Genomic DNA, 8,133 nt, shown 5'->3' with positions numbered 1-8,133 from the left:
AGCTCAAACTAAGAGTATAGACAAAGGACCTAATGATACAGAGGACCATGAGCATGAATCTTGGTCTTACCATTCATTGGTTTAATCGGTCAGTAATAAGACAATATGAGTTAAGATTTATATTTTCAGAATGTCATTTGACTGTACACAATATGAAAGAACACAAAGATCGAATCACAATTTTGGACCTGATTTGGGCTGATTTTAATTCTAAGTGAGTTAAGTAGGGCCAATGCATATTTCTTAATTTAGTCGTAAAAATAAAATCAATAATTCTACTAGATGGAGCCATTAAAGATAGAAATGGTACATAATATACCAGTTTTAAAATTTAGCTTTGGTTGGAATACAGTAAATCCTCATTTAAAGTTGCAGTTGGGATCCTGAAAAGTGCGACTTTAAGTCAAACAACTTAAGTCAAACAATTAAATCAGATTTTCCCATCACAATCAATGTAAAAGCTGTGCTTAGATTCTATAGGACCTAACTCCTCTAAACAAAAACACTAAAACATTATATAACCTGCATGTTGTTTATACTTTACATTGCTAAATTTCTATGTTGATAAATTAAAACATTTGAAATAAAATAAAGTTAGAAATACGAAACAAATATGCTCACTCTTTCCACTTACCTCCCACTCCCTGCTTGCTGCCCCTCTGGCTCTGTGCCACTCCAAAATGATGCTGGTCGGGTCTCAGACCCAGCAAGAAACGACTTCAAAACGAATCTCCCGCCACTAAACACGAACACTGATCCCATTAATTAACTGACCAACGTTAAGTGCAACGACTCAAAATGGGCAACTTAAAACAGGGATTTGTGCCCAACTCTTCTGATCAGCGTCAGAACTGCTACATCTGACTCTGATCAGACAGAAAACTACCCCCTCATCTGGATACATTTAAAAAGGCCAGACTTCCAATCCATGATGTTGAAGAACTTTCAGCGCAGGAATCCACACACACAGCGTGAAGAGAACCAGTGCAGATGACACAGCCTTTGTTTATGGCACCAGCTGCTGTAAGGTAAGTTTAAATGTTCAGTGTGAACATTAGTGAATGGAAGATGAGTGGATGAATAAATGAATGGGATGGGGTGGCAGGTGAGTGAGGTAGCGGAAGGGTGAGGTGGTAGGGTGGCAGGTAGGTTTGGTGGGTGAGTGGGTAGGGAGTAGTCAGGTGGAGAGGGGTAGACAGGTGGAGTGGGGTTGTCAGGTTGGGTCGGAGGTGGGTAGTTGGGTGGTGGGGGCTAGACCGATCCAGTTGGGAGCGGAGTCGGGGAGGGCTTGCCCGGTGAGTTGGTGGTGGGGGTCAATGTCGTGGAAGACCCAAGAACAGGGGAGAAATGCTCAGGAGTCCGATCCTCAAAGAAAAGCTGTGACATGTTGTTGAAAAAATGGGGTGAATTTTACCGTTTTCCCCCCCCACCCCCTCCACCCCACCAGCATTCTTGAAGGTTGGCAGGGGCATAAATAATAAAGCAAGTGGCCAGCTCATCTCTCTCACCCAACCACCCAGCCCTGAGCTGTCCCACATATTATGGCAGGTGGGTATGGTGTCAGGCAGCCCACCCACCCCTATGTCTATTGAGGCCCTAGACCTAATGAGGCCCTTAAGTTGCCAACTAATGGTCACTTATGGTCCTCATTCTGTATCTGCCACAATAATATGTGTGGCTGGCAAATGTTGAAGGAAGGTGGTCAGCCTGCAATTTTAACAACTCTGGCTAAAAGGTGGCATGGAAGGGGAGGATGCCTCCTTTGGGAGGCTCTGTGCCCATCAGAAGCAGATCCCCAAGATGGCATGCACCTACCTTGTGCCTCACATTCAGCCTCTAAACCTCAATCCCCCCAACTGACCCCAACACTACAACATCCCTCCCTTGGGTCCCCAATCTCTGCCCAACCTAAATCCCTGGACTTAACTTTAAGACCGGGAGACATCTTCTTTGGAGATCCCCTGTGCCCAGTGTGGCACAACCCCACCAAGATGGTATGCCCCTTTGTGCCCTCCCTGCCCCCCCCATCCCCGCCTGCCTGTAAAACCTGACACCACCTCCCCCAGCTGGGTCCCCAATCCATTCCAGACCAAAATCTGTGACCAAACGGTAATGTCACCAGACTAGTAATCCAGAGGCACAGGTTAATTCTCTGGGGAAACGATTCAAATCCCAGCACGGCAACTGGTGAAATTCAAATTCAGTTAATAAATCTGGAATTAAAAAGCTAGTCTTGGGAACAGTAACCATGGGGAGAATTTTCTCCCCATTTGTGGGTGGGGGGGGGGGGCGTGCGCGGGGGCAGGCAGCACCTGGAAGTGCTGAGCGTTCCCTGTGTGCCTCACAGAGGTGCCTCAGGGAGATTAACTTTAAGTTTAAACAGTCTAATAAAGTGTTGAAAAAACTTTTATGACATGTCCCCTCACATGAAATTATCACATGAGCTGGGACATGTGCATTAATTTTAATAAAAATTTTAAATCATTCATGAAGCCTCATCCTGCCTGTGGATGAGGTTTCATGAAAAATGCGAAGGCCGCCTGGACTCTTTGCCTGCCCGCCGACCTTAAGGTTGGATGGGCAGCTCACCTGATTGTCTTAATTGCTTTTTAACAGGCCTTAATAGGCCTTTGACAGTTAGACGGGCACACAGCCGACTCGGCTGTGCACCCACCAAACTGAAAATCTAAATGACGCACGGTGACGTCGGGATGCACGCCCGACGTCACCCCACTTCATTTTATGCCTCGGCAAGCAGGCCCCACTCCCCCTGCTCACCGAGCCGAAGATTCTGCCCCATGAAACCATTGTCAATTGTCATAAAAACCCATTTGGTTCACTAATGTCCTTCAGGAAAGGAAACCTGCTGCCCTTACTGGTCTGGCCTGCATGTGACTCCAGCCTCGCAGTAATGTGGTTGACTCTTAAATGCCTACAGAAATGGCCAAGCAAGCCACTCGGTTGCATCAAGTCTTCACCAAGTCTACCATGATTGAAACCAGACAGATCACCTGGCATTGACCTAGGCACTGGAAATGATGAGCAAAATTAGCTCTGTTGATCCTGCAATGTCCTCCTTACTAATATCTGGGGGCTTGTGCTAAAATTGGGAGAGCTGTCCCACAAACCAGTCAAGCAACAGCCTGACAGTCATACTCACAGAACTATACCTTACAGAAAATGTCCCAGCACCATCCGTGAGGAGAGAAAGACCCACCAGAGGTGGCAGCACAGTGGGAGGGAGTTGCCCTGGGGGTTCTCAACATTGGCTCTGGACCCCCATGAGGTCTCATGGGCAAGGAAACCTACCGCCCTGTGCTCAGCTGATGAATCATTACTCCTCCATATTGAACACTACTTGGAGAACGCACAGAGTGGCGAGGGCACAGAATGTACACTGGCTGGGGGAGTTCAATGTCCATCACCCAGAGTGGCTCAGTAGCACTACTACTGACTGAGCTAGCTGAATCATAAAGGACATAGCTGCTAGACTGGGTCTGCGGCAGGTGGCGAGGGAACCAACAAAAGGGAAAAAACTATTTGACCTCGTCCTTGCTAATCTATCTGTTTAAAGTGCATCGGTTCATGACAGTATCAGTAGGAGTGGCCACTGCAGAGTCCTTCTTGCTGAGACCAAGTTCCCACTTCATATTGAGGATATCCTCCATCGTGTTGTGTAGCATTATCACCTTGCTAACTGGGATAGAGTTTGAACAGATCTAGCAACTCAAAGCCGGACATCGGAGATGCTGTGGGCCATCAGCAGCAGAATTGTACTCAACCACAATCTTTAACCTCATGGCCCAGCATATCCCCCACTCTACCATTATCATCAAACCAGGGCATCAATCCTGGTGCAATGAAGAGTGCAGGATGTTAATATGGCAATCATCCTGTTAAAGCCAATTGCTAGTTAAACAGGTGATGGGCCATAAATTATCCCATCTAAATAGAACAAAAAGGTACAGCTGGAACACTTTGGGGGAAGTTAGCAGCACTGAGCAGTTGACTTGGAAATAAACCAACTTTAACCAAGAGACCAGCCTGGATTAATTCTTCCACCACAACCTCTTATTTTGAATAACATGGTAGCAGAGGATGAACTTTTAATCTTTGCCGATTGCTGGATATGAAGCTTTGTGCCTCAGTCCTCCGAGTACTGTTGCTAACAATTTAAGTTACGGAATGGTGGAAAGATGGTGCAAAATCGCAAGCTTCGACTATCCACCAATTTTTTCTGACTCTGAACCTTATCAGCAATGGACAGCTGAAGTTGAAATGCGGAGCGGGATTGCTGCTGTACCCCGGAAGAAGCAAGGTATGGCTTTGGCGTTATTATTACCAGCCAAAAGTAAGATAAGGAGTAAAGTATTTCCAGAGTGGAAAGTGGATGATTTGGATCATGAAGAGGGATCAACCATCTGCTACAAATTTTGGATAAGTTCTACAAAAAGGATGAGTTATTGGAAGTGTGTGAAGCTTGGATTATCTTTGATAGGTTTAGGAAATGAGATGATCAGTCCATGGAAGAATATATCATGGATTTTGATAAATGGTAAACGACATAGATGACCATGCGGGGGGTAGGATTAGTAAGTTTGCAGATGACACAAAGATTGGCCGGGTGGTTAACAGTGAAGTTGAATGTCTTGGGGCTACAGGAAGATATAGATGGGATGGTCAAATTGGCAGATAAGTGGCAGATGGAATTTAACCCTGAAAAGTGATACACTTTGGAAGGAGTAATTTGACCAGGAAGTATTCAATGAACGGCATGACACTAGGAAGTTCTGAGGAACAAAGGGATCTTGGCATGTGTGTCCATAGATCTCTGAAGGCGGAAGGGCATGTCAGTGGGGTGGTGAAAAAGGCATTTGGGACACTTGCCTTTATCAATTGAGGAATAGATTACAAAAGTAGGGAGGTCATGTTGGAATTGTACAGAACCTTGGTGAGGCCACAGCTGGAGTACTGTGTGCAGCTCTGGTCGCCACATTATAGGAAGGATGTGATTGCACTGGAGGGGGTGCAGAGGAGATTCACCAGGATATTGCCTGGCATGAAATATTTAAGTTATGAAGAGAAGGTGGATAGACTTAGATAAATGCAAAATACTGCAGATGCTGGAAATCATACGGATAAGTCATATGGACTCAATGTCAACAGTATTCCTCTCCGCAGATGCTGTCAGACCTGCTGAGTTTTTCCAGGTATTTTTGTTTTTGATAGACTTAGGTTGTTTTCATTGGAGCAGAGAAGACTGAGGGGTGACCTGATCAAGGTGTACAAGATTGAGGGGCATAGACAGGGTGGATAGGGAGCAGCTGTTCCCCTTAGTTGAAGGGTCAGTCACAAGGGGACATAAGTTCAAGGTGAGAGGCAGGAGGTTTAGAGGGGGATGAGGAAAAACTTCTTTACCCACAGGGTGGTGATGGTCTAGAATGCGCTGCCTGGGAGGGTGGTGGAGGCAGGTTACCTTGCATCCTTTAAAAAGTACCTGGATGAGCACTTGGCACGTCATAACATTCAAGTGCTAGTAAATGGGATTAGGTAGGTAGGTCAGGTGTTTCTCACGTGTCGGTGCAGACTCAATGGGCTGAAGGGCTTCTTCTACACTGTGATTCCGTACAGGAGACTACAGCAATTTGAACTTGAAATTCCAGAATCGATATTGGCATTTAAAGTACTGGACAGTGCTTGCATTTCCCATGTTGATAGTCTTTTGGTACTAACAGGGGTTCAGTACCGGAGGAAAGAACCTCTCTTCGATCAAATGGCTGCTGCCCTAAAAAAATTTCTGGGGAAACAGTCATTCCCTGCCACTTTTTTAACAAATGCGAACAACTGTGCTATTTAAACAAAGGATAGAGGATTCAATGGTGACCGAATTTCGCAGTCGACCGAATATTAGACAAAGATTCCAATACAAAGATGGGGTTAATGACAAGAGGTCTGAAAATGGTTGTAACCCTAGCCAATTTGAGTGTCGGGATAAAAAGTGTGTCTGGGATGGTGACTGTAGACGTTTAAACCCAAAAAATGCACAGGCAACAGTTTTGCGGTGCGATTCCCAGTACTGTTACGTAATGAACTGCCCACAGCGAAGGAATCATGTTTTTGAAGTGACCCACAAGACAGATCCATCTGAAACTGAAAATGATGATGGTGACTGCCATGATGGAATTGTATTGATCAGAGGTTGAATCCAGTGATGAGTATCTTGCTGGTAGATTCCTTCAACTGTGGAGTTCTGGACAGTGGTTGCACTTCACTGGTGTGCGGCATGGACGGGCTTGACTGCTATCTGGAGTCTCTTGATGGGGCAGACCAGCAGAAGGTCAAGGAGTATGAAAGCTCTACCTGCTTTAGGTTCAGAGATGACAATACATTAACATCCTCCAAACGGGTGGTCCTCCCTTGTAAGATAGCAGTACTGATGTGGTTTCTAGCAAGATACCACTATTGTTGAGTCAATCTGCGATGAAGGTGGATCAGATGACGCTAGATATAAAGAATGATACAGCAGTCATGTTTGGGGAAAAACGTGGATCTCCATTTTACTCAGTCAGGCCGTTAATGCTTACCACCAAGGAAACCAGAGATTTCTCATCAAAAAGTTCATGAAGTTTTGTTAACTGCTGAGAATAAGAATTTAGTGGGCAAAAAAAAGATCATTTGGAAATTACATAGACAGTTTGCACATCCGCCACCAACAGAAACTGAAGACGCTGCTTTGAGATGCAGGAGTGGTTGATAAAGGATATGATGATCTTAAAAACAAAAAAACTGCGGATGCTGGAAATCCAAAACAAAAACAGAATTACCTGGAAAAACTCAGCAGGTCTGGCAGCATCGGCGGAGAAGAAAAGAGTTGACGTTTCGAGTCCTCATGACCCTTCGACAGAACTTGAGTGAGTCCAAGAAAGGGGTGAAATATAAGCTGGTTTAAGGTGTGTGTGTGTGTGTGTGTGTGTGTGTGTGTGGGGGGGGGGGGGGGGGCGGGGTTTGGGTGGGGGGAAAGAGAGAGAGAAGTGGTGGGGGTTGGTGTGGTTGTAGGGACAAACAAGCAGTAAAGAAGCAGATCATCAAAAGATGTCACAAACAACAGAACAAAAGAACACATAGGTGTTAATGTTGGTGATATTATCTAAAGAATGTGCTAATTAAGAATGGATGGTAGGGCACTCAAGGTATAGCTCTAGTGGGGGTGGGGGGAGCATAAAAGATTTTAAAATATTTAAAAATAATGGAAATAGGTGGGAAAAGAAAAATCTATATAATTTATTGGAAAAAACAAAAGGAAGGGGGAAACAGAAAGGGGGTGGGGATGGAGGAGGGAGCTCAAGACCTAAAGTTGTTGAATTCAATATTCAGTCCGGAAGGCTGTAAAGTGCCTAGTCGGAAGATGAGGTGTTGTTCCTCCAGTTTGCGTTGGGCTTCACTGGAACAATGCAGCAAGCCAAGGACAGACATATGGGCAAGAGAGCAGGGTGGAGTGTTAAAATGGCAAGCGACAGGGAGGTTTGGGTCATTCTTGCGGACAGACCGCAGGTGTTCTGCAAAGCGGTCACCCAGTTTACGTTTGGTCTCTCCAATGTAGAGGAGACCACATTGGGAGCAACGAATGCAGTAGACTAAGTTGGGGGAAATGCAAGTGAAATGTTGCTTCACTTGAAAGGAGTGTTTGGGCCCTTGGACGGTGAGGAGAGAGGAAGTGAAGGGACAGGTTTTGCATCTTTTGCGTGAGCATGGGGTGGTGCCATAGGAGGGGGTTGAGGAATAGGGGGTGCTGGAGGAGTGGACCAGGGTGTCCTGGAGGGAACGATCCCTACGGAATGCCGATAGGCGGGGTGAAGGGAAGATGTGTTTGGTGGTGGCATCATGCTGGAGTTGGCAGAAATGGCGGAGGATGATCCTTTGAATGCAGAGGCTGGTGGGGTGATAAGTGAGGACAAGGGGGACCCTATCATGTTTCTGGGAGGGAGGAGAAGGCGTGAGGGCGGAGAAGGCGTGAGGACGGATGCACGGGAGATGGGCCAGACACGGTTGAGGGCCCTGTCAACGACCGTGGGTGGAAAACCTCGGTTAAGGAAGAAGGAGGACATGTCAGAGGAACTGTTTTTGAAGGTGGCA

The sequence above is a fragment of the Carcharodon carcharias genome, chromosome 9 (genome assembly GCF_017639515.1).
Source record: "Carcharodon carcharias isolate sCarCar2 chromosome 9, sCarCar2.pri, whole genome shotgun sequence".
Taxonomy (NCBI): Eukaryota; Metazoa; Chordata; class Chondrichthyes; order Lamniformes; family Lamnidae; genus Carcharodon; species Carcharodon carcharias.
Note: the sequence above shows the minus strand (reverse complement) of the source record.